A 27,745-nucleotide genomic window follows, 5' to 3' on the forward strand; every position below is an offset into this window, starting at 1 on the left:
CAAGTCGCCTGAGGAAGGAAGCAAAGCTGGAAATCCACAGCCCTGTTTCCCATCTGGTGGAGTGGGCCAATTGCAAGGTTCCACTTAGGACAGCTGACGTTTAACTGTGGCCGGTGCTGCGGGAGCCAGAAGGCAGGGTGGTCCACCTGCACATGCGGTTAAAGCGGTGGAGATCACCCCTTCTTGAAGCTGCATAAGGAACTGGCCTCCAGACACCCGTGGGCCACACAAGCATTCACTCATCCCTTCCCCTCTTCACTCACTGAATATTCAGAGTGCTTCCCAGGCATTGTGCGGTCTTCAGGATTCCAGGGTGACAAAGAGACCCGGCGTTGTCCTCACATTGCTCAGGGAATGGGGCATCAGATACAAAGGTCCACCCCGCCCACCCAAAGGCCAGCATCACCCCCGGAGTCCTCTCACTTCCTCATGCTGCCCACACACCACCCCCTTCTCCTTCTCCAAGCCAAGAACAGGACTAAGAGAAACCAGAAAAAAGGATGCTGGCTTCCCCCACTCCAGCCACTGGCCAAGGCCAATTAGTGTTTTTCATTAGCACTTCAACAACAGAGGAGCCGAGCTGTCAGAATCAATCCCAGAGGGTGACAGTGTGTAAATTTCTTCAACTCACTGTGTGGCTTCTTTGAAAACACCAGAGAAGCAAAATCAGACTGGCTTAAAACTGAGGCGTTGGTTGTTGAGGCATGTAGCCACAGAGATTCCCAGTTTTTGATAACCACTATTTCTTTGATCAAGGCATCTTTGTCCAACCCCCTTGAACTTTTTTTTTTGAAAAAGCAAAATACCCACAGGAATTTAATCAGTCACTTTGGGAAAAATCTCTTAAAATTCCTTGAGATAATGGGAGAGCCCCTGGGATGTGGCCAAATCTGGGCTAGGATTCCCTATCCTGCCCACAGAAATTGTCACAAGGATGACAACAGCCATGGGTCCCGCAGCAAAGAGCTCAAGACAGGGCCTTGGAGCTGGAGCCTTTGGGTTCATGATTCTGACTCTGTCACTGAACCAGCTGTGTGATCTTGGGCAAGTTACTTCACTTCTCTGTGCCTCAGATTCCTCACGTAACTACAGATAACAAAGGCTACTAAGCTTACAGTGTGGCAGTGCGGAATGACTTGAGTTGCTGAATGTCAACGCTTGGACTGCTGTGAGGTTCAGAGTTAAAGGCTCTTCAGTTGCTATTACAGGTATTTTTCCTATGTGTTGGGAACGCAGACTTCATGTATTATTCTTTCAACGAGGTAGGCACCTCTGTCTCCATTTTAGATACTGTGCAGAGAGTTTTAATAACTTGCTGTACTAAGTGGCAGAGCTGGGATTTGAATCCAGGTCTGACTGGCCCTAGAATATATGCATTTCACCCCTCTGTGAGCCCAGATTCACACCACCAAGCTCACCTATGGCTGTCCTGATTCAGGGCTGTTTTCCTGCTCGGTTCACTCCAGAAGTCCCTGTGCTGGGCCTCACACACAGGGCAGTCTTCCTCCTGCCAGATCCTGGCAGCGGACTTTGACCAGTCTCAAGGTTCAGCTGCCGTGCAGCCCTGCCCCACTAGCCTGCTCTTCCCCCAACCCCGCCTCCAGGCCTCCTCTGCGCTCCCTCTCTGCCCTGCTGTGTGCCTGAGACCTGCGCCCTGAGTCTCCCTTCGACCCTTCCAGGATGGCAGTGGTGACTGACCTGGCAAAGCAGGGCATCAAAGCTCTGTTTCCAGTGGGAAGACGAGGGTATGAGTGGGTCCCCAAAGGGGAACCTCTCCCTGACAGCTGAGGACCCAAACACATTAGGAAGGGCTGGCTCTGGGCATTAAAACAAGTAAAACAAAAGACAACCCCCACCCACCCACCCCCTCAACTAAAAAAGCTCAACCCCACGGACAGCCCAAACATTTGGGAGGGTCTCTATGCAACGAGAGGTCCTAATGCAGGCCTCACTCTCCCCCTTCTCTTCATTATTAATCCACAGAAACTATGCCGGGGACATGTGGATCAAATTTACAGTGCTTAGGGCAAGGGAATAGGAAGGTCAGCTGATTTGTCAAAGGATTCCCAGAGAGAAATATTATGTCAGTGGATCTAGTAACAAGAGCTGACAACTCCATTAATAATTGTTCCCACTTTCCCAGTCATCACCCACCCAAAGGGGCTTTCACTTAATACTGTGGCAAAGGTAATTACGAGCCTCTTATTAATAATAGTAACTGATGGCATCACAGCTTTTGGATAGTACCTTTTGCTTTTAAGAGACTTCTAACACCGAGTACGTAATTTATTCTCCTTTCAAGGGAGGTAGGGCGGTCATTATCAGTAATAGCCACTGCTGACTTTTATAGCAGGCTCGCTATGTGCCAGGATTGTGGTAACTGTGTATGCAAGATCACATTCAATTCCCAAGGCTTCATGAGGTAATGTTTGCACCCATCTTATAGATGAGAAAACCAAGGCCCCCGCCCCCAAAGTTAAGTGATCTTCCCAAGGTTATTGAGGGTCAGGAACTGAACTGGGGCTAGATGTCAATCTCTTGAGTCTCAAGATGTTGAAATAAAAATGATGTCCTAACTTTGACCACCTTGTCCTTTAGTTAGAGAATGAGGATGTGTGCGAGAAAAGGGGTTCTGTTCTGTTTGGGCCTGGAGTCTGAGAGGAGGAAATATAAAGATCCAGAAATACAACTTTCTTTTTTTAATGTGTCTCCAGGCACCACCTGCCAAGGATCCCCGGAGGCCTCACATGAAGCTTTACAGACAGAAGGCCATCTCTCATTCCCCTTGATTTTTCCAGAACGCAGTTCCACAGCTTGCCTTCTGAATCTGCTGAGTCTGTCCCCTAAGAAAGGTTTTTTTTTGGTCAATGTGAAATTCTTCTCTCTCCCACACAAGCCTGTTCTTCAGCCGTTCTCACTGGAGATGGAAAACGTTTGCCTTAAGTTCTCTCAACACTGTGACTTCTTTGCCCACAGAAATTCCCAGCTTTATGACATGGGCCTGGGGCAAGGTTATTTTGGAAAAAGGGCTTTCCAAAAAAACAAAAAAAACCAAAGAAAGGCAAAGCATCCCCCTTCCCTTTACTAAAATCCTTAGAAAAAACTGTTTATTTCAGTCATGATGGAAAAGAAAGCAAGTCCGAGTGAAACCTTTATTCCTTTACTAGTTAATAAGGACACCCAAATCAATCCCTATTGAACACTGTAAAAGTTACAGAGAAAACCCACATGCACAGCTCAGATCATTGCCGTGAAATGAACTACTGCGTGAGAAGCAGGGAAGAAGTAGACAAGATCCAAGCATCCGCTGCCTCACTCATCTCCAAAATCAGCATTTCTATTGAAACAAGGTTCCACCCCATCTGCTTTGGCTCTATGCGAAGCCTCTAGGTTTCTCAATCTACACACACAATCACAATCTTCCGTCACTCCATTTTTCTCAAGCAGGTTGCCCAACGCTTGAATCTCAGAACTCATTATCTCATTCACCAAAACCGCCAGTCCCTTCTCTGAGCACAGCACCGCATCCACCCAGTTGCCCAAGGACAGACCTATGAGTCATTCTTATCAACTCTCTCCCTCCTCCCCCACACATCCAACCAACCACCAAGTCCTGCTGCTCTCACACCTTCCTATCTCAAAACTCTGTCACTGCTGGTTCGGGCTTTCCTCTGGATCCTGCAAGCGGCCCCTCCTGTCTCCCACCTCCATCTCACCCTGACATCCCTTACTCTGGCCGTGGGTGCTAAGTCGCTTCGGTCATGTCCCCACGGACTGTAGCCCCCCAGGCTGCCTTGTCCATGGGATTCTCCAGGCAAGAATACTGGAGTCGATGGCCATATCCACTCCAGGGGATCTTCCCGACCCAGGGATAGAACCCCCTGCGTCTCCTACATCTCCTGCACTGGCAGGTGGGGTCTTTACCACTAGCGCCACCTGGAAAGCCCAAGTAACTAGCGTTACTCTAGATACACACTCTTCTTTTCTCTGGCTTTAAACTCTTCAATGACTCCCCAGCTCCTGAATAGGTTCAAAGACCTTTCCACAGATAAGAATAGATAATATTCTTCTCTCTGTGATACTTAGGCATGAAAATAATTCTGCCAGTAAAGGGGGAAATTCCCAGCATTCTCAAGAAATCAGCAGAGTTAAGAAGCCTACGCACACCTGATCCTGGTTTCTCAAGCTGTTTTCCGGGTTTGGTCACTTGGCTCTGCTTCAGTCTCAGGTTCCTTCCCAGGTGATTCTCCACCAGTCCCCAAAGAGGGCGCCATAGAGTCAGATGGGAAATCCAGGGCCTAGAAGACGAGTCCTGCCTTCTTTCTGGTAGTCAACCAGGAATTCAAGCTGGGTTTCAGATTGCAGAGGTGCTGGTTCCTCCAAGCAAGCAAGCAACAAGGCAGAAGCCAGTGGACAGACCAGACCTTCAGTGCTAAGGATTTTCAGAAGCAGAACTCAGCCCAAACACCAAATCAATGGGGATTTCATTCTCTTCTCTTTAAGATAAGGTGGTCAGTTGGATGGCCTCTTAAGTCTGATGCAGCACTAAAGTATACACTTCAAAACCTTTTCCCCTACTTTCATTTCACTATTCTGAATTGTCAACTTCTGAATTGTCAACAGTGGCAACAAATAGGCCCTGATAGTATTATTTCCTATGATTTCATTCTCCCCCAGTTACAACAACACTCTCTCCCCATACATACATATACACACAAAATTGTAATGTAAAGCTTTTTTTGTGAAAACGAGATAGATTTACAGTTCAGTTTTTACGACCAGTCATCAACAGGCCATCAAGATGAACCTATTCGCAGGGCAGCAATGGAGACACAGGCATAGAGGAACAGACTTCTGGACAAGGGTAGGTGAGAGGAAGGAGAGGGTGAGACGAATGGAGACAGTAGCACGGAAGTATATACTAACACATATACAATAAATAGCCAATAGAAATTGGCTCTGTAACAACCTAGAGGGGTGGGAAAGGGTGGGAGGTGGGTTCAGGAGGGACACCAATGGCTAATCCATGTTGATGTATGACAGATATCAAACCAATATTGTAATGCAATCAATTAAAAATAAATAATAAAATTAAAAGTGGGAAAATTTTTAAAAGGCCATCAAGACTGTAACTTAACTGTCCCCTCAACTTGACATTCCATTCCCAGAGCTCTGTGCAGACTTGCAAATGTTGTTTCCAGGGAGCTGTGACTGTGGTGGAGCCAGAGACCTGTGCAAGCCCGTGTGCCTAGCACCCTCTCCTGTCCCCGGCTCCTACACACTTTCCCCTGACTCGCTAGCCGCCTCAGGGAAGCTCATTTGTGAAGACAGCAAAGGCCACCGTCTGTCTCCTGCTTCTTTAAAATGAAACCCAAGATGCAGAGGATTGCTCTTTTACTGCCCTTGAGAGGAAACTTGGCAGGGCATCTTTTTGCCAGTTTTCTTAGGAGCTGGAAGCTTGGGTGGGGTTCAATCCATAAGCTTCTGAAAATAAAAATTATATTGCCCCACTGAACAGTTTCCAAATAGCTCACATAATCCAGCCATTTTAATTTTTTAAAAAAAGTGTTTCCATTCTCCGATCTGGAGTTTTATATATAGTACATTTAATGCCCAGTTTTTGTATATTAGTCACACTGAACAAAGTGCTGAAGAGTTAAAGCCGGAATATTTTCCAGAGAGACCCAAATGGAATATAAGGACAGTTCATTAAAAAAAAACAACCCACTTCACTGAATGGTGTCTCTCCTGACAGTCCAAGTTCAAAGAGATTGGGGGAGGAGTATTGAAACAGGGGAAAGATGAAGGAAATAAGGAGGAAAACCTAGAACTGGAATGAAATCTGCTGACTTGATGAACTATCAGTCTTCCCTGTAAAAATGGTTCCTCAAGAGAAATCAAATACTCATGTCATTCTCAGCCAGCACCCACCTAAAGATGAGAGCACCATCCTGTGAGGCCCAAGAGTTCAAGAGAGGAGCAAAGGTGGGGAGACGGGAAGAGAGAAGAGTGGGGGTCCCCGTTGAGTTTGGGAAGCAGGTTTGACCCACGAGTTAGTAATGGAGATGGCTGACCCCACACGGGCAGCACTACCAGTCAGATGAAGCAGCATTTGAACCCCTGTGAAGACCCTGGGAGTGGTCTCATCACTGTCGGCCAGTACTGTTACTCGCCCCTTTTTACCAGTGAGGGACACTGTGGTTTGGATGGCACTGGTCACTTGGCGAAGGTCACCAAGTTAGTGGCGGAAGTGGGATTCAGACTCAGCCTGCCCATCCTTCGAGTCCACACTGCCTCTCCCATGGGGCTCTGTCCACAAGCTCAGGGACAGGAGATTTCTTCACTGCTTACCAGTCCAATTAGGACTGCCCTTTCCCCTTCTTCCTCAAGGTCAGGAAATTAAAAGCAAACATAGCCATGCTCTGGTTAACACTCCACTCTAAGTTATCAGAACGCCACCAGGGCTGAAGGTGGTCTTCTGGTTAAGAGAGGCCCAGAGGGCTGGGAGCTTGCCATTAAACCGTGAAAATAATAACGGTTTATGACTGCCCAGGGAGCCAGGGGCCAGAGGACCCAGGGCAAGATCAAAGGCTGATGAAGTGCAACATGCTTGTTGCCAGAACCAAATTCTCTTTAAAAAGATGATTAAAAAAAAGAAATGGTAAAAAAAAAGCAAACCTCACAGTGAATACTGGGCTGGAATTCATCTCTCTTTGGAATCCTTGACAGTCTTGGGCCTGCTGGTGGGGCTCCAGCTTGGGGAGCTGGCCTTGGGCTGCCTCTCTTCCCTCCAGTTGGCAGTAGCACCTCTGAACTCAGGACTGGCTCACCCAATTCCCAGGCGGCTCCAAGCAGGGTGAAGATTTAGATGGAGAGAGGGGCCACCAGAGGAAAAAAAAAAAAAAACAGACCAACAAAGCAGTGGGGGGTGAACATGAAATCTCCACTAGGAATGCCACCTCACAGGCATTTTGGTGATTTGTTTAATTAAAGTTCATATCAGTTCCATCCCAGACCCAGAGTATGAATACACCCCTAAAAGAAGGAGTTAAGATCATGACTGGCTGCTTAATTGTTTTGAAGTAAAGATGTAACAAAATGCAGCCTGTTCATTGCCATTTCCCTCCTTTGCAAGAGAGTAAAGCCAGAGTAACCAAGCAGATCAATTTCAGGAAATTAAACCTAAAGGTGAACTCTGGAAAACTCAGCACCAGTCACAACATGGGGCAGTATGGAGTGCAGAACTCACACGTGGACCACTGAGCTTTTTCCTGTGGAATAAGATCCCTGCGGTGTTTAGAGTACTTTTTAAGAGATTCTGGGTGGCCTATCTCCAAAGTATTGATGTAAAGCATCAAGAACTTGAGTGACCCAGGAAGCCTGAATCTTGCAACTGCCACCTCTTAAAAAAAAGGAAAACCCACCACGTGACCATGGTCCTTTGTCAAATGCCGTCCTTGACCCATGGTGACTGAGCACGCCAGTTCCTGTGAGCCAAGGACAACATCCATCCACATTTGTGTAAAGGCAACAGCGCATTTAACATGCAAACACACACAGTCATCACCCTGAAATATCAACCCTTCCCCCAGCTCACGCACACATCACCACGGCGAGAGCGGTTCTCTCTATGCTAGGGCTATAAGAAGGTTTTGAACTACTACACTTTCTAAACTTTATACAAATTTGATTTATTGGTGTTGTAAAAAGTGACTGTTATAAGAGAAATAGGGGACGAGACGGGGGAGATATACTTAGAAGGAGAAGAGAATGACAGATCATTTCTTCTGAGTACAGGAATATCTATAATTTCAAATATGGCAGAAAGTTAACGGAAATTAAGTTTTCATATAAGAAAACAAATGAATGTTTTGGAAAAAAACAAAACTATGATCTAATTACTTATAAAGAGCCCAGAACAAAGGTCATTTAATGTAAAAGTTATTCCTGCACGGGAGAATTTGAGGTGGTTTTTTCCCCTCCATTAGTCATCATACTTTTTTTTCTACTGATTAAAAAATGAACATACATATTTTAATAAACATAAAACCATTATTACAACTGTTGTGAGCTCATGGAGGCACAAAAAGCAAATAGAAAAAAACCTAATTGTTTTACATAAATGTTAATAAAAAAAATAAGGAAAAGAAACTCAGAAGTTGCTCCAAGTTTCATTCCAAGAATCAGCCTCGCTAAAGGCCAGCTCCTTTACCTGGCCAGATGGTGGTGACGGAGGAGCCATCTCCTGTGGCATCCTGCTGACACTCGGCCCAGCCGTGTACACACTGAACCTGTGTGATCATGACGCACCTACCCACACAGTGGCCTCAGCCGCCAGTAGAAGCTGCAAAGTGCCAGGACTGAGAGGTCCCAGAGCTGGGGGGAGAGCTGGGGGAAATCTTAATGTCACAGGAATCACCAAGCGTGAAAAGGGGGGCTTGCCACTGCCATTGCTGGGGTGGGGGCAAAGGTGGGCGCACGGATGGGAGGGAAGGCGAAGTTCCTCCTGGGAGTGATCCCTGAGCTACATCCCAGCGAGAGCAGTGCTGCCAGCAGGTAAAAGAGGCGGGTGGAAGACGTCTCCATGTGTCAGCCCAAAGGAAGGAGAGGGATAAATCAGCCTGAGCACAAGTCATTCCTTGGGGATTAAGAAAAAAGAGGCAAGCATCATAAAGTCCAGGGCAGATGGCCAAGATATTTATTAATAGAATATGAGCACATTAGTCAGAAATGTACTGTGCTAGAGCCCCTCTAAAAATATAACCTGCTTTGGTTTAGATCTTTCAGGTGATTTACGAACATGAATCAGAGGGAAGAAGGTTTAAAACTCAGCTATGAATCTTATTAACTATGTAACTTTGGACTAGTTACTTAACTTCTCTGAGCCTCAATTTGTTCATCTGTATATAGGTCCATCTAGTCAAAGCTATGGTTTTCCCAGTAATCATGTATGGATGTGAGAGTTGGACCATAAAGAAAGCTGAGCACCGAAGAATTGATGCTTTTGAACTGTGGTGCTGGAGAAGACTCTTGAAAGTCCCTTTAGATTGCAAGGAGATCCAACCAGTCAATCTTAAAGGAAATCAAACCTGAATATTCATTGGGAGGGCTGATGCTGAAGCTGAAACTCCAATACTTTGGCCACCTGATGTGAAGAACTGACTCATTGAAAAAGACCCTGATGTGGAGACAGATTGAAGACAGGAGAAGGGGACAACAGAGGATGAGATGGCTGGATGGCATCACCAACTTGATGGACATGAACTTGAGCAAGCTCTGGGAGTTGGTGATGGACAGGGAAGCCTCATGTGCTGTAGTCCATGGGGTTGCAAAGAATCGGACACGACTGAGCGACTGAACTGAACTGATATAGGCCTAATAATAGCTCCTAGTTCACAGGATTATTTGAGAATTAGAAGTTACGTAAGAATTTAGCAAAATGCCTGAAACATAGCAAACATGTAATAAATGGGAATATTCTTATAAAAGACTTCACTGATTCCCAGGGCCAATGGCTTTGGGATAAAGTCATCAGATTCCATATAAAAGTAATATCACTATTTGCAGGAAGTAAGGGACCCAAGGCCAACCTATCCCATTATTTTCCTAAAGGCCTGTGCTGATAGAGAGTCATGCTTTACTCACCACAGATGGATCATTTACTTTGCATTCATCCACTCCCTTCTTCTGTTTACTGATGACCTAATAATCTGCCAGAAGTGGCTAAGTTCTGGGGATTGAAAAGTAAACAGGACATTGTCTCGACCTCTTGATGTTTGCAGTCTAGTGAAGAAGGGCAGACAGTAAACCAGCCAAGTCAATAATATGGGAAAAGGGCTACATGGAGTTGGACCAAAGAGCCAGAGGAGGGAATCTAAGTGGACTATGTAGGCCGAGTAGTCAAGGAAGGCTTCCTGAAGGAAGAGATATAGCTGGTGAGTGGACATCAGTTGGATGGGGCTTTCAAGCAGGCGAAGGGCCTGTATAGGGAGGATCTGGGGCAGTGATAGGCTGGGGAGGGGTCCCCTGGGACTTGCCATGAAGCTGTATTTGTAGAGTCAGCACGTTATTCATACTTAGACTATGTGTTTATTTGGGGCAGCCTGGGAGGTGGCTAAGGGAGATCACTGTCCTCCCTCCACCCACCCTTGGAGCCAATATGAAGCTGGGATCAGTGAACTTTTCCTGCAAAGGGTCAGAGAGTAAATACTTTTGGCTGTGCGGGTCTTGGCTACAACTGCTCAACTCTGCCAGTGTAATGCGCATACACATAAACACATGGGCACAGATTTTTAAAAGATAATCTTCCCTATTTTTAAAGTAATTTAAAAAAACACTACTTGGCTGCTCTAGGTCTTAGTTGCAGCATTCAAACTCTTAGTTGTGGCATGTGGGGTCTACTTTCCTCATCAAGGATCAACCTGGGCTCCCTGCATTTGGGAGTGTGGAGTCTTAGCCACTGGACACCAGGGAAGTCTCCACATGGGCACAGATGTGGAATTTTATATCACCTTCATGTGTCACAAACTAGTCTTTTAATACTTTTTCAAACATTTAAAAATATAAAACTAATTACTGGCTTGCAGGCTATACAAAAAAACAGGTGTCAGGTGGGATCAGGCCCCAGGTCTGCGCTTGTCCACCTCACTACTAATCCAGAGCCCCTCAGAGGGATGCAGAGGGTAACTCGAAGGGATGGGCGAGTGTAACAGGCCTCCTGGGGAGGAACCAGGGAGGTGGACACTGGTCATCTCCAGTGACCAGGAATCTAAGGGGCTGGGACTCTGTCCTGAGGGCAAGGAGGACTCAGTGAAGGGGTTTCACCAAGTGAATGATAGCATCATACACACATTGAGACAGATAAATCGGGCAGCAGTGTGGAAAGGGGTGGGAAGGAGTTAGATTAGAGAACCCCACTGAAGGCTGAAGACATCTTCTTTGTCAGGGAATTCACAGTATAAAAATCCACATGGGCTACTGCTTTGACTCTTATTTCAACAAAGCTGCTCATTCCTTTTAAGCTTTCGCACTAAGCACTTAAACATCAAAGACGGAGGTAAAATTTTGGAACTAAAATTCATTAAGGAATCATTTTTAAGACCAGAAAAGTGAAAAACATGTTGGACTACTTTTAAAATTGGTGATGTTTCCGGATGAAATTAAACCAGTTGGCAAATTTCAGTCTCAGTTGTTATGGCTCCAAAAGGTAATTCACAAAGAATGAGAGAATTCAACACATGCTTTAAAATCTGGGCCAACAAAAGACATCCCCATGCCAAGTGGGTTGGGGACACCAGAGCCCAGAGTGGAAGTCACTCCCTTCATCAGCTCATATATGGCACAAATGGGCATGCCCATGAACCATCCTGCCCTCCCGCCCCCAGGAAGGGCAGCTTGCAGGTAGCTAAAACCCACAGACTGAGAACGCATACTCTAAGGCCATGGGACCTTCTGTCCCAAGGTGGACTGATGACTTCAAATAAGGAACAAGTATCTAAGTAGGCTCAGGGAATGTTAGCACTGTGCTTTTCCCATCACTCATTCACCCACTCAAACCTTTATCACATGTCTATTAATTACACTGAGCTTAGTGCTAGAAATACAGAGGTAAGACCCAGGTCCCTGACGCTAGAGGAGAGGAAAAACATGTAGACAGATAGCAAAAGGCACCGTAATAAATGGTAGAGGAGAGGGCTCTGCAGTAGGTTCTAGAAGCTTATAAGGAATTTGAAGAGAGGGCTTTTGCTATGTGCTGTCATCATCAGCAAGGGAAGAAAAATAACAGGATGCTTCACAAAGCCCCTGCTTACTCCAAGAACCCTAAAGGCACGGAACAGACTTTATGAGTTGCAAACAGTCCCTGGTCATCTCGTGGCTGGGCAACATCACACAACACGGGGTGGGCTGAAGGTGGGGAGGAGGTGCAGGGATGGATGTCCCCACAGAATGCTCATTCTCAGGACGGGGACACCCAAACCTCACTGGCTCTCTCCCAGGAGCCCATGATATTCCCATCTTCAAGATGCATGAAAACTTTCAGCTTATTATCCAGATACTTGAAATTGCCTGATGTTCTCAGTGACCTATCCAATGCTGTCCTTCTCCCTGGCTAAGAGAACCCTGATACTGCCCAGGATGACTTGCGGTACAAGCCCTGGGGGGCCCCCTTCCCAGACTCCTTTACAGCTGTGCAACATGATTTTGGACAATGAGACACAAACTCAGGACATCGGGGGTTCTGGAGAGCACTGCTCTTCCTTATCTAAAAGGACAGGCTGTCCAGCTGGCAGGACCTTCGTGTTTTTCCTGGTCTTAAATGTGACACGCTGTCTGAAGAAGGACAGCAGCAGCCGTTATGCCTCCGGGAGGCAGGCCACCATGCAGGGCGTGGAGCTACAGGAGGGACAAGACCAGAGCCTACGTGCTGAGGATGGCAGAGCAGAAAGTAGAAAGAGCCTGGGTCTCTGACCATCTCGCTGAGCAAGCTAGCTACCACCAGCAACTGCCAATCTCTGAACTTGTTACAGGAGAAAAATACCACAGAGCAGGTGGCGTGAACAACACAAACTTGTTTTCTCACAGTTCTGGAGGGTAGACGTCTGAGATCGAGGTGTGGGGAGGGCTGCTTTCTTCCTCTGACGCCTCTCTCCTGGGCTGTTTTTGCCCTGGGTCTTCATGTGGTCTTCCCTGCGTGTCTGTGCCCTGATCACCCCTTATAAGAACACCAGTCGGACTGGATTCGGGCCCACTCACAGGACTTCATTTTTACCTTAATTACCTTAAATAGAGTCACATTCTGATGTGCTGGGGGTAGAACTTCAACCTATGAATTTTGTGTGCATGAGTGCGTGCTAAGTCGCTACTGTCATGTCCAACTCTTTGCGACCCCATGGACTGTAGCCCACCAGGCCTCCTCTGTCCATGGGATTCTGCAGGCAAGAACACTGGAGTGGGTTGCCAAGCCCTCCTCTAGGGGATCTTCCCGCCCCAGGGATTGAACCTGTGTCTCTTACGTCTCTTGCCCTGGCAGGCGGCTTCTTTACCACTTCTTTACCACTAGCACCTGGGAAGCTCCAGTGAATTTTGGAGGGTCACAATTCAGATCACCATAGTAGTTTTCTCTGACTTGCAGATGAAGTAACTTTTCTAGTACAGATGGTTTCTGCAAATCATTAGTTTGCAAAAAAAATTTTTTTAAACCATGGAACCGTTTGTTCAAATGAAATCATATCATGAGTCTGATGCAGGGCCCCTGCATCTCTATAGAGATTGAAAATGTGAGCTCACCGCCTCCTCTCTGTGGCACTGACCGTGCACATGCCAGACAGGAACTCTGCTAAGAACAGAGTATTCTGGCCCATGTGGTCTAGTTCCCCATGAGCCTGACATGACTGCAGCAATTCCAGCTCTCATTTTGTTCAGCATAAGGGCTGGAATCTCCCTTCACCGGGGAATCTTCCTGGCAGACCATCTATCAGCAGAACGCCACTCACAGACTTTTTTCTTTTCTTTTGGCCATGCTACATGGCTTGTGGGATCTTAGTTTCCCGACCAGGGATTGAACCCGTGCCCTCGGGCATGAGAGCATGGAGTCCTACCACAGCAGAATCCCCACAGCTTATTTCCATTTAAAAAAATGCTGAAAGGCAAAAAGAAGAGAATAAAAATAGTAATTTTACCACCCTGAAATAATCACCATTGACATTATAGTTTAATATCTTTTTGCACTTTGCTTTGGAGTGTGTGTGCATATTTTTCTGCATGCTTGCATACTTTTAAGAAATTAATACTTTAATCACCCTTTTCCACTTAATATTTCACAGACATCTTTCCAAGGCCCCAAATATGATTTCACGTTATCCCTCTCAATGGCTACAGCACACTCCATTCTAAAGGCTCACAGTACCAAGTGCTGTTATTTTAGGTAAGTCAGGAGAGTCCCACGATATGACTTCACTGTGGGCAGTGGCCTCCCGGTCACATCAAACCCCAGCGCTCAAGCACTGACAGGACCCCTGCTTGTGGTCCCAGCCCTAGAACTGAGCCTCGAATATCCACGTGGAACCTGCCAGAGAGAGGTGACTCTAACGGCCTCATGATAGACATTGGCATCATCTCATTCTGAATTTGAGGACCGGGTGTTCACAAAAACTGAACTAAAGCAGCAGGAAGAGGTGGCATTTCCTCACAGGTGTCTGTGGGTTGCAGACTCTGGCTCCCAGAGGCCTTGGAGGGCTAACTATGGGTCTATCATTCAGTCAGGGAGCAACCAGGCCATCTGGTCTACTGACATCCAGCTCTGGATGTGCACCACAGGCCCGCTCCTTTCCTCCCGCCAGGAAAGCTGGAACCCCCTGTGCCTTCCACGCAGAAGCCAAATGGGAAGGTCTTGCTAAGCCCCCAGGGGTTTCTGCGGCATGCTGCCTGGGAAGAGAGGCCTGTCCTTGGGGAGTGCGTTTGTCCGCGGCCCTGGGTGCCTAGAGCCGTGGCCCGTCTGCAGAGCTGGACATGACCCTGTGTACTTCTTCAGGCTTTGGCCGGAGTCCCTCCCTGTTTGTTTTACAAACTCCTACTTAGAGTCTCAAATTAGGCTCATTAAAAAGCCAGCTCCCCACGGGGCTATAAACGTCACATAGACAAGCAGAGCGTTAGTTTACAAGGCTGGCGAGTGATCCGCCCACCATGATGGCCTGGACCTGGTGGATACAGTGAATCAGCCTGATCGGGCAGTATCCCCTCCTCCACTAAGGCTGTGTCAGCCACCGGCCAGAGAAGAGGCAGGCCAAGGACGGCCTTCCCGGCCAGCTGGGCTGGATCGCACTTGGATTTGAGCAACATAACTAACAGCAGGGAAAGAACTGCCTCTCTGACACCCTCTGCAGCTCTCAGTTTTTTCTCGCTTTCTTTGCAGCACCCCAAGTCTGCGTCCAAACCCCTATAACCATTCTTATAGGCAGAGGCGGTTGCCAACAACATAGCTCCCCACATTCCCACTCACACCTTACGCAGATTAACCTTGTCTTTCTGTGGGGGTGTTTCTCCTGCCTGGGTGGCTCCAGTGGGCTCCTGTTCTAGCTCCGGCAGCTCTGCTTTGCAGCTCATGCCCCTGTGAGGGGTTGTGCCCTGCAGGCGGAAGGCTGCAGTGAATGGAGGGCAGAGAAAAGTGGACTCCTGCTTCCCAGCATCAACCTCATTATTCGAGTCACTGACCAGTCAGCATGCCGCAGATGACTCTGAGGTGAAAGCAATGTCACCTTAGAGACCTTACTGTCCACCCCCAGGCTCCGTGCCAGATGGTCAAGGTGAGAAAGCATCAAAATCTTAACTGCCTAGACTAAAATTTCAAGAGATCACTTTTCTGTCCCTGGGCTTTACTATAACACACATGGCATCTCTTCCTTCCAAACTCAGAAGAGCCTGACATGTATTTATTAACAGCCAAGGCTGCAAAGGACTACAGAAACCATCCAGCCTCTCATTTTCACATCCCCGTGACTCGTCTTTATTTAATACGCTGCCACTATGGTATCAATATTCACCACACCCCAGACAGATGGCACTGTCTCATCAGTCCCTGATGTTTGACATTCCCGCACGACACCCTGAGTAGCTGCCTGAGGACTCAGTTCTGGTGATCAGGAGCTCGTGTGCAGCCCCAGCTGCTAGAAAGTTCTCATTTAATCCCACCTGTCTTGTTGCAGCTTCCGCCCCTTGTCTTGTGTCCACACCAGTAAACTGACTCCCCTTTCCATGCTGGGGCCCCTCCCTCCACCACAGGTCCTCACCTGGTGTGATTCTAGCCCACTGAGATCTGGGAGCCCAGGACTGAAGCACACCCCTGGAATAGGTTATATGCGTCTATCCCAACTGGTTCAGAAGAGCAGAGGATGGTCCACTCCCCTCTTTCCAGATTCTGAAATACTCATGATTGCAGTCTCTGCACTGGTGGCAACCCCCGTTCCTGTCCTTCCTCTTTCTACCCAGTGACTGCTCAACACCTTCTTCCCAGAGCTGTTGCAGACCATGGCACAGTGGTCACGAGTACAAGCTTACGGGTTGGGCAGACCCAGCCTCAAATCTGGCTCTATCACTTACTCACCCTGTGGCCTTGGACATGTGACACTTTGTCAGAGCCTCAGTTTCCCCATCTGTAGAATGGGGATAACACCTGCTCTCAGAGAGCACCCGTGACAGTCAGTTGAGACCCCAGGAATGCACAGTGCTGGGCACATGATACAAGGACAGTGTCCTTGTCTGTGCCATCGTCCCCATCATGTGAGGATGTGGTCTTTTACCACCATTGCCCTTGGCCCTCTCCCAGGGTTCTCAGGCTCCCACAGGAGCTACTGTGATATCGACAACCCTTTTACCAGAAGCTTATGAAGGGCAGAGGCTATGCTTTTCACCTTACTACTTCCCTCCCTCTGTCATCTCTGCAGTTCCAAGAACATGATCGATGCTTCATAAGTAGGAAAAACCCATGTTCAGAGAACACGAATTTATTTTAACTTTAAGCCTTAGTGAAAACATTGGACCCTCTCACTAGTAAAGCAAACCACAGAATAGCTTTGGCTTCAGAATAGCTTTCTCTTGACTGCGCCTCCTCCCTTTGCCTGGTCTGTTAGGAGATGGCTGTCTTGGGGACAGATGTCAGAGGGTCGGGCGCTGACTGCAGGCCCAGGCACTCAAGCAGGATGGAAAGAGAGAGGGCAAGTCAATCTGCCCTCCACCTTCCCACTCCCGGTCCTGGTCCTGGTCCACAGACAAGCTGGAGGGGAGCACGGAGGTGCGAGTTCGGAGGCTCTGGGTGGTCATAGTGACATCACAGCGCTAACAGCACTCTGACTCCACGCTGTGTGTGCAGACTACAGAGCCCACCCTCAGCTCCTGGTTCTCCTACTCCCTTCCCTTAGAAAGAGAGAGAAAAGGAGGGAAAAGGGAGAAAGGGAGGGAAGAAAGTGTGACTGAAAAATAAACATGAGCTATATGAGTGCCTTGAGCTCAGAAGCCCCGTGACGTTTCAGAAGAAGTCACCTACGCGTAGATGACTTTTATTTCTTCAAACAAACACCGGAAACGGCTTGGTAGGATAAGCCATCCCTCTGGCCCCTACCTAGAAGCCCTGTCTCTTGAAAGAGGTAGTTTTAATGCAGGGGCTTTCCTGGGGAAATGGGAAGTAAAACCCAAGGTCCCCTTACATGAATGACGACCCCATCTCCTTAGGGAGTCATTAACAGTGGCAGACTAGAAGAGGATATGGAAGGGGAGTATGGGGTCCACACAAAATGCCCAAGGCCCCTTGGTAAGGTAACGGGCCCCATTTACTCTAAGAAAACTGACACTGGGACTTCCCTGGTGATCCAGTGGTTGAGAATCTGCCTGCCGATGCGGGGGTCACACTTTCTGGTCTAGGAGGATTACACAGGCTGTGGGGCAGCTAAGCCCACATGCTGCAACCACTGAAGCCCAGGCACCTAGAACCTGTGCTCTGCAACAAGAGAAGCCACCGCGATGAGGAGCTTGTGCACCACAATGAAAAGTGCCCCAGCTCGCAGCCTTTACGAGAAAGGCTGCACAGCAACGAAGATCCACCACAACCACAAATAAATAAATAAAAGAAAACCGACACTGCAGGAGGTTAAGCAACTCGCCCAGGATCCCACTTCCAAGCCAGGAAGCAACAGGATCCACGCTCTACACTGCTCCACTGTAGGGAGTCTGGGCCCAGCACTGATAAATCAAAACTGAAGACGTCACATATCATTAAATCTACCCTTTTAATACGTACAACTCAGTGGCTTTTAGTATATTCACAGAATTGTAAAACTGTAACGACTATTTAATTCCAGAACATTTTTAATAGCCCCCCAAAGACCCCCCCATTCCCTGTCTTCCCCACCCCTGCCCAGCCCTGGCAACTAGTAATCTACTTTGTCTCTATAAATTTGCCTACCCTAGGCAGGTTATGTTAATGGTATCATACAACATGTAGCCTTTTGTGCCTGGCTTCTTTTACATAGGTGGCACAGTATTTTTAAGGGTCATCCACGTGGTGCTGTATCAGTGCTTTACTTCCTTTTGTGGCTCAATGATCTTGCAGTATATGGCTAGACCACACTTTACCTTTGCAACAGTTGATGGACATTTGGATTCTTTCCACTGTTCAGCTATTACAGATAATGCTATTGTGAGCATGTACTTACTAGTTTTGTGAGCACACGTATTTTCATTTCTCGTACGTCTACACCTAGGAGTGGAATTGCTGAGTCATATGGTAATTTTACGTTTGACTTTTTGAGGAACTACCAGAATATTTTATCACACTGCCTGCATCACTACATTTCTGCCAACAAACAGTACATGAGGGTTTCGATTTCCATACGTCCTGGCCAGTACTCGTTACTGTCTGTTTGGTTACTAGGGTGCATGAAGCAGCATCTCATTATGTGATAATCTTTTGAAAAATTATTTATTCTTTGACAGTGACTCCATGCCAGAATGGAATTCCTTGAGAGCCATTACAAAAGACATGAAAGAAACACCTAAAAAATAAGACAAAACATAGCCAACAAAAAATCAGTCACGGGAGATTAGATGACCCTAAGAATGAAACTCACTCACTGGATTCACATTAAATTACTCTTATCATTATAATCAATGCATGTTGACTGCAGAAAAATATAGAAAATACAGTCAGGTCTAACGTAGAAAATAAAAATCACCCATAATCCCATCACTTAGAGGTACTGATATATTTTTTAAACATACAATGTTGCTTCATTTTACTTACTACACACTATTTTCTTGACATTAAATGTCTTTGAAAAAGTCTTTAAGTGTATACGCAGTAATTGCCACCTGCTTCAGGTTCTACTACTTTGCCTGACATTTGCTCTTCTACCTGTGTCCACTTTCTTGTAAAACTTCCCAATATTCAGTTCACAAAGCAGAGCCTCTGGTTGCCCCTGGAGAGTTCATGGGATGGACAGCTACATACCTGTGTGAGAGTACACATGCATGCGAGAGTACACACACACAGCCTTCCCATTTCCCTGGGATGCTGGGCAAGTCTTTAGTCTTTCATCAGTAAAATGGGACTGGCTAGCGACTTCACTTTCATGCATTGGAGAAGGAAATGGCAACCCACTCCAGTGTTCTTGCTGGAGAATCCCAGAGACGGGGGAGACTGGTGGGCTGCCATCTCTGGGATCACACAGAGTTGGACACGACTGAAGTGACTTAGTAGCAGCAGCAGCAGCAGCAGTGTCTACCTCAAGCTGCTGATTTGGCAGAAGGCTTAGTTAGTGACCACCTCTTCCCTGTTATTCTCATCACAAAACTATTGTACAGATTTGGCTGTTATTTCCCCAGTAGCAACCAGTACATCCCATACCCAGATTCTGGTTGCCAATACCACCGAAAGGACCCAGAGCTCCCTGGAGAAATGGCAGATTCTAGGAATGGGGCAGGAAATACACAAGATGAAATTGAAGCATCTTGTAATGCCAGAAAGTAAGACAGTGCTAAAAAAAAAAAAAACAAAAGCCAGAATGATGGGGCATGTCAAAGGGATGCAGGGGCCAAAGAAAAGAGCTCTCAATGACCCGGGATGGAACAATTTCAGCAATTGAGGATTACAATTCAAAGTGTAAACTAAATATCCATGTATCATATGATTAACAATAATTGAACAAATGATTGAATGGATAATTGAGGGGAAAACAGACAAACCTTCCACTACATCACAGCAGAAAACCTGACAAACGTCCCAGGGGGCAAGGTGAGTCTCATCAGTGGTAAGTCATGTTGACAGCACGTACCCTGGGCACGGTGTGATGAGAAGGGCACTTCACTTCTGTGGTCTTCCCCCGCAAGAACCCACAATCCCAACCTAATTATGAGAAAAACCTCAGTCAAACCCAAACTGAGGGACCTTCTAAAAAACACCTAACAGCAGCAGCAAGGAAAGGCTTAGATGCCAAACTATCGCAGCAGAGAGGACTCTAAGATGATAGGGTGACTAAATGTAGTAACAGGGTCCTGGGACAGACAAAGGACAACAGGTGAAAACCCAGGAAATCCTAACGAAGTATGGCCTTCAGTTAATAACACTGTATCAAACTGAGCTATTTGTTGCGACAAATGTACATGTGACAAACATAAGATGTTAAGAGGGAAAACTGGGTTTGAGGCATCTGGGGACTTACTGCAATATTCCTGCAACTTTTCTCTAAATCTAAAACTATTCTTTAAAATTTATTCAGTTCAGTTCAGTTCAGTCGCTCAGTCGTGTCCGACTCTTTGTGACCCCATGAATCGCAGCACCCCAGGCCTCCCTGTCCATCACCAACTCCCGGAGTTCACCCAAACTCATGTCCATCGAGTCGGTGATGCCATTCAGCTATCTCATCCTCTGTCGTCCCCTTCTCCTCCTGCTCCCAGTCCCTCCCAGCATCAGAGTTTTTTCCAATGAGTCAACTCTTCACATGAGGTGGCCAAAGTATTGGAGTTTCAGCTTCAGCATCAGTCCTTCCAATGAACACCGTAAATGTTAATAAATAAGTAAATCCTACAAACAAACAAACAACAAAAGGAATGTCCCAGAAATGGCATCATGTGGACTTCCCTAATTCCTAGTGAGGGGAGGAGCACTGAATCTGCTGGGGTTTTTTAATTTTTTTGGCTGCAACATGAGACTTGTGGGATCTTAGTTACCCGACCACGGATTGAACCTAGGCCCTTGGCAGTGAAAGCTCAGAGTCTTAACTACGGGACTGACAGGGAATTAGCACAGTATATCTATTGTTGACATAACTTTCTGGGCTCCAGATGGGGCCACTCCAGCCCGAAGTACCACATCAGCACTCTGACACTTTGATAACTTTTACATCCCTGTCAACGCTCCACTTGATCAGAAATGCAATATGGATCCAGTCATTTGATCCCCAAGTGCCAAGCCAACTCTGGGCTTTTCCACCCAAACAAGGCTGACCATGTGGCTCTGGCCAATCAGCTATTTTTTCTTCCCCTCCTCCTTGTTCTTTATTCCATAAAAGCTTCCTGCCTTCCACCCTATTTTGCAGTTCTCCAAAAGGAGACTGTCCACTTCATCAAGTGTTAAAGTTTGTATTAGCTAAATCGTCTTCTTCAATCCTTTTTTAAACACTATTTGTTCATATGTCCATTCCAAAGAAAACATTTCTACTGAGCCCTTACTGGAGGCCAGGCACCGTGCTGGGCCTCGAGGATGTACTGGTCCAGAGAACAGGTGTTTTTTTCTCTCTGCTCTGCTGGGACCATGAAGGGAGATGCCCTGGGGAATTGACTTGGTCCTTCTGTAGCTAGGGAAGCAGCTGAAGCTTGCTGGGTGAATGTTAAGTTCACCCCAGTCACTTGCATATAATGGTCACCCTTGGGTCACTGTTAGGCATTTAACAAGGCTGTTATGTTTTAGGATACTTGGGTTTGGTTTATTGGATTTTTTTCCTCCAGATCTTTTTTTCTGATTATAATGATAAATATGATTATTATTTAAAAACCAGAAAGGCAAATGAATATAGAAAAAGAAAGTTTTCTGTACTCTTACCTCCAAAGATAATCGTTGTATATTTTTTCTTCAAATAGCATTTCTTTTGGTGCATAAATTAACCATATCAATATTCCCTCCTCTCACCACAAATGGGATTTTTTTAAGGCCATGCCCCTTGGTATATAAGATCTTAGTTCCCAGAACAAGGATCGAACCTGTGCCCCCTGCATTGGGAGCTCAGAGTCTAAACTACTGGACTGCCAGGGAGGACTCTCACAGATAGGTGAAAAGTAATGTCATTAGAATCCTAACACTGAATCCTATACATTGTGGACAATTTTTTCAGATCAATGTACTTTAAGATCTGCAGTTTTCTGCTGTAAATGCCTCCCCAAATTTGAACTGTGCCCACCACCCCCTGCCCCCAATCTCACAGGCATCTAGTGAAGCTGCCAGCTCCAGGGCACCTGAAGCAGAGCCAAGCTGGGGCTGCAGGTATCTTCCACAACAGGTGCCCTAGTGAGGGATTTTCCCCTTTCCCTGGCTCTTCCCCTGCGGGGGTGGGGCCGAGCCAGGAGCCTCTCCCCAGGGAGATGCCTATAGCAGGCCATGAGTCAGGCAGATGAGCTTCCGGTGTGAAGTCACACTGAGGCGCTATTTGTGGACACCCAGCAGGGCCAGCTGAGTGTGACTCAGAGAGGCAGGAGTGAATGGAGGAGGTTCCGTGTCAGGCGGGAACAGGTATCAGCTGAGAATGAGAGCTGTTGGGCTCACCCCTCCCGGCCCTTCCTAGAGCAGAGGCTGTAACCAGAACTTCAGAACCACAGTAAATTCCCCAGGCTTTCCCATCAGGGGGATTCCTGGGTTACTTTCACTGAGAACAAGGCCATCTATGTCCAGGCTGAGGCTGGTAAGTGTGACTCCAGGCTCACAGAGGAGAGATGCAATTCAGAGTGCCAGCATCATGAGAACTTCACTTTTCATGCCAGTTCTGGCTCTGCCTCTCACAAAACAAGGCACACAATCGTTTCCTAATGCAAACACACAGCTACCAGGGAGGGCAAGGCACTGTGGACATGCAGGTGAGTTAAGTCTGCCTTGTGAATTAAATCTGCCTTGAGATTACCAGGTGATGCTGCCTGCTCTTCTCGGCCTCAGAGCTCTGGGGATACTGACTCTGCCGTCCTTTTAGTTCCCCGGAAGCATTTACACAGAGCTTCTTGTGTCTAAGTATTTGCTCAGCTGTTCAATGTCTGGTGCTCCTCTCCAAAATGTAAACTCCTTCCGGCAGGGGTTACCTGAACAATGTCAAGTACATAGTAGATGTTCAATAAACACTTTCTGGGCAGGGGGGGTGGGAAATGATTGCCATCAACCTGCTGTTTGACCATGACCCTGCATTAGTTACTTGACCTCTAGGACCTTAGTTTCTTCCTCTGTAAAATGAAGGTGGTTTCTTCTCTAGTGGTTAGGGTGAATACTAAAAAGGGCAAATGCACACAAAGCCCTAGTGCCTGACACGTGGCAAGAGTTTGCCAATGAGCCAATAAGTGGGCTCTGTTCTGTTATTATCATCAGAGGTAAGGAACAGATCTGGGCCCCTTCAATATATGCCACGTTTCCAATATTTAATGAGCTAGTCTTTGTTAAACCAGCCACACAGGAAGCGAAAGATCAAGAGGACCTGGTCCCTGGGATCCCACCTTCCTAAATGGGTTTGCCCATCAGAGTCATCCAGGACCCTGTTGAGGGCCGACCCCAAAGTTTGGAGGCCCCAAAGCTGGTGAGCCACAAGTCATGGGTCCTGCTGACACAACCCCTAGGAAGCAGCAACAGGCCATCCATCACTAATTGCCACAAAGCTTGTCCTGATTCAGGCTGCTCAGGCTGGTTAACAGCACTAATCAGCCGCAAGAGGCCAGCCATTAGCTAACTTAACAGTCTTTGTGCCCCAGATAACAAAGACAGGAAGGCAGAGTGCAACTCGTCTCCCCTTGACATGAACTTTCCAGGTAGCAAAGCCCTAAACCAAGACAGAGCGGTTTGGTCGAGGCAAACGCAGCACCTGTCTTCTCAGCTGCCCAGACCCAGGGCAGGTCCATCTCCAGGAGGGGAAAGAGGAGCTGCACGAGAGATGAGGGCTAGGAGACTGCTCTGCCATGGAGAGGAGAGCTTCCAGTTGGGAAACCCCTGGAGACTCTTGTTGGGAGAGGGGAAAGTGGAAAAAGACAGAGGCTGGAGAAAAAGGGGGAGGAAAAATAATCAAAATAGAGCAAGGTATATCCCTTGAAAGAAGAGGTCCTTTGGAACAATCACTTCATCTGAATGCTTAAAAATACATTTTTGAAACAGCGGAGAAAATGTGGAAATTTTCTCCTTCCTTAGCTCTGACAGTTGAAGTTTAGAAAATTCACGCTTGCCTTCCACCTTGGCCTCGTGTGAAGGGTGGAAAACACAGGATTCAGTTTAATATGCTTTATAAGAACAGAATTCTCCCTGACTTGGGTTTCTTCGTCTGATGGGTTTCAGAGACCTAATTTCTAGGGCTGGAGAAGGACCTTTCCCCTCCAGATTTCCCTCAGGCCAGCTCCTTCTCTTCCTCCCCCGCGCCCGGGAGAAGCGGCACATGACAGGTAGCTGGCAGCAGAGAGGACCCCACTTTCTTTTGATCCCTTCTCTGCCCCCCTCCTCCCAATTTACTGATTTACTCTGGGAGGCCTCAGGACCCAAGGCCGGGCCTTGATCTCTAGGGGAAGCAGAAGTGATTGAGATGCCGATACATCAGGCCTGTGTGCAGGGCTGGGAGCGGGAGGCAGGATAAAGAGACAAAGAGGAGGAAGGGGGATAAACGAATCCACATCAGCAGCAAAGTGCCTCTCCTTGATGGATGAGCCCCTTACTCTGCCCTAATCACTCTGGATGGCCTCGGCATCTCGGACCCGCCAGAGCCATCTGGGAACCCTCAGGGATCCGGACTCTCGGTTCCCTGGGAATGTTTTGGCAGTTATGATCTGTGATCCTCAAGTTTATGATAAAGTTGAATGTAAACACAAAGACAAAATTCATCATTTAAATTGTAAGAAGGAAGCAAGCTGTTTAGAGGTATCTTAAGCAGTTGTGGCCAAGAGCACAGGCTCTGGGGATAGATCATCTACCTCTGAATTATTCGGGGCAAGTTACTGAATTCTCGTGTGTGTGTGTGTGTGTGTGTGTGTGTGTGTGTGTGTGTCCCCTTGTGTGTGTCCCTGTGTGTGTCCATTTGTGTGTGTGGTTTTCCCCATCTGTAAAACAGAGTCCACAACACCACCTCTATAGGGTTGCTATGAAGAATAAATGGGCTAATGGATAAAGTAAACACTCAGTATTAGCCGTTTTTATAACGATTACCCTGGCTATACCCTCAGGTTCTTTTTTTTTTCTTCCCTTTTTTTTGCAGCACCTAGAAGCACGTGGGATCTTATTAATAGTCCCCCAACCAGGGATTGGACCCACGCCCCCTGCCGTGGAAGTGTGGAGTCTTAACCACTGAACCACCAGGAAAGGCCCTATTTCTGCATGTTCTGATTTCAAATTGATTTCCTGTTATCTCTAAAACCCCTCTGCCAGATTATTTATAATTGCTATTGTGATTACAAGATGCTCTTTGTGAAGAATATTCTTACTCTTTGAACTATCATTTGTGTAAATGTGAACTTGCCCACTTAACGCTGTGAAAGGGGGCCCCAACTCAAGAAGGGCCTGAGGCCACATAGTAAAGAAGCCAGCGGTCCTCTGAAGCATGGATAATTCAGGATCTGCATCTCCTTCTAGAGGGGACAGCTACTGGTGGGGAAAGGACAGGACCACAGGCATAAACAACTGTGAAGACTCAAAGACACCTCAGTGAAAGCAAAGCCCAGCCAAAGGAACGAGGTCCTGGAAACACCGACTTTCCGAGGCCAGATCAGGTCCAGCCCGCCTGTATTTCTGTAGCTCTTTTCTTTTTTGGGGAGAAAAAGTCTGGTCTTGACTTTCTGAACTCCTCTGGTTTCCTCAAGGCAAACTGGCAGGGAGCCAGGGCACCCTAGGGTCAGGGCACTGTGGTTATCATCAACTTCCTCTGGCATCTAAGAAGGAAGGTCGGGACGGGATGGGGCAGACACTTCTATCCAGAAATGTACTCTCCTCCCCTATGAGGCCCATCTCCCTCTTCCAGCCTTCCCTGATCCCACGTGGTCCAGGAAACCATTCTTGCTCACCTGGCTTTCTGTAATAGCCTAGCTGATCTCCCTGCTTCACTCTTCGTGCTCCACTCCCAAGAGATGGATCCTGCTCAGACCCAAGAAGCCAAGTCTGATTACGGCACCCTTCTATTCAAAGCCCTCCGGGGCCCCACCCTCTGCATGTCCACCCTTCACCCAGCACAGCTCTCTCAATGAGTCTCTAAATTGACCTCAAAACTCTTTGTCACCCTCCATACCCACACCTCTCTGGCCACATCACACTGGCTTCTTTGCTGTATTCAAACACACCAGGCATGCTGTAGTCACAGGGCAGCTGAACTTGCTGCTCCTTTTCTTGAAATGCTTCCCAGGGATCTGCACTGGCTAGCTCCCTCACCCCTTTCAGGACTTTTCACAAATGCTGCCTTTCGGTGAGGTTTTCCCTGCCCTTTATCTGCTCGCTTCCATCTCTCCCTGTTCACATTCCTGGTAGTACTTGTTGCCATCAGTTCAGTCACTCAGTCAGGTCCAACTCTTTGCGACCCCATGGACTGCAGCACGCCAGGCCTCCCTGTCCATCACCAACTCCTGGAGCTTACTCAAACTCATGTCCATTGAGTCGGTGATGCCATCCAACCATCTCATCCTCTGTCATCCCCTTCTCCTCTTGCCTTCAACCTTTCCCAGCATCAGGGCCTTTTCTAATGAGTCAGTTCTTCACATCTTGTCGTCATAACACCAAGTATACTATGCTTTCTACTTAATTATTGTATTGTATTATCTGTCTTTTCCGAATACAGCATAAACTCCAAGAGGCAGGGCTTTTATCTATTTAATTCATATTTTAAACGTCCAGAACAATGCCTGGAATATAGGAGGTGCTTGAATGAAGCTGTTGAATGGAGATTTGCTATGTCCATATTCATATTCATCCACTGTTGTTGCCGTTTAGTTGCTAAATTGTATCTGACTCTTTTGTGATCCCATGGATTGCAGCCCACCAGGCTCCTCTGTCCAACTTCCTAGGCAAGAATACTGGAGTGGGTTGCCATTTCCTTTTCCAGGGGATCTTCCCGGACCAGGGATGGAACCTGTGTCTCCTGGTTGGCAGTCGGATTCTTTACCAATGAGACACCAGGAAAGCCTGGATATTCATCCGTGGGTTTGTATAAATATTAATCCAGTACCTACCATACAGCAATTACTTAACATCTACAATCCCAGTTAGCCTTGCAACAGCCTGTGAGGGGAGATCTGGCCCCCACTTTATAAATGATGAGACTGACAAGTGGAAGCTAAGTGACTTGCCTGAGCTGGGCTGCTCTCTTCCATTGCATCTGATCTCATTACTCATTATGTTCCCTTGTGATCACTGGCATCTATTTTTCCCTGCTGGATTTGAAGCTCCGTGAAGGCCAGGGCTGTGTCTGGCCTGTTCAGCCCTCCATCTCTGGCACTCAGGAAGTATCTGAATGAATCCCTTTGATAAGGAGTGGAGGGGATTCACTGCCAGCTCCTTGGGTTTCCTTTCCTATCTACAGTTTTTCAGCAGCATGTAAAGCAGTTTACCCTGAGGCTGAGCCAAGCCAAGAATTCACTCTCAGGCCTCTACCTCCTTCCTATCCTGCCCACCCCCACCCTGGGCTCTCTGCCAGCAAAGAACAACTACCCAAACAGACTGTAAGACAGGCTGTAACTCTGACTTTGCAGTAGTACAAGGTAAGTCCCTCTGACAAGTCTATGGCAAGAACTGACCTTTGGGCGGCTGACTGCAGTTGCTACTCTCCTCTGGCCCTGTCCCCCTCCCCCATCACCTCCCAACCACTTGGCAAGGATCCACCAGAGACCCACCGCCATCCGAGGAGCAGGACAGCATTCTAATTTGAGTTGACCATTTTCCCAGAGAAGCAAGTTGTCTACTGTCATGAACACTGCCCACTCCCACTCCCACCCTCCACGGCATAAAGAGCCAAGAGCCTGGGGGACTGAGCTATCATTTAACAGTCCTCTGGAG

The 27,745-nt window shown here is 47.3% G+C and overlaps 1 protein-coding gene across 1 annotated transcript in view; it reads right to left on the reverse strand.

The window, feature by feature from the left end:
- Positions 1 to 27,745, reverse strand: part of ABTB2 (ankyrin repeat and BTB domain containing 2) — a 186,371-nt gene that overhangs the window by 50,854 nt on the left and 107,772 nt on the right. The gene's annotated exons all lie outside the window — the stretch shown is intronic.

The sequence above is a fragment of the Bos javanicus genome, chromosome 15 (assembly GCF_032452875.1).
Source record: "Bos javanicus breed banteng chromosome 15, ARS-OSU_banteng_1.0, whole genome shotgun sequence".
Classification (NCBI taxonomy): domain Eukaryota; kingdom Metazoa; phylum Chordata; class Mammalia; order Artiodactyla; family Bovidae; genus Bos; species Bos javanicus.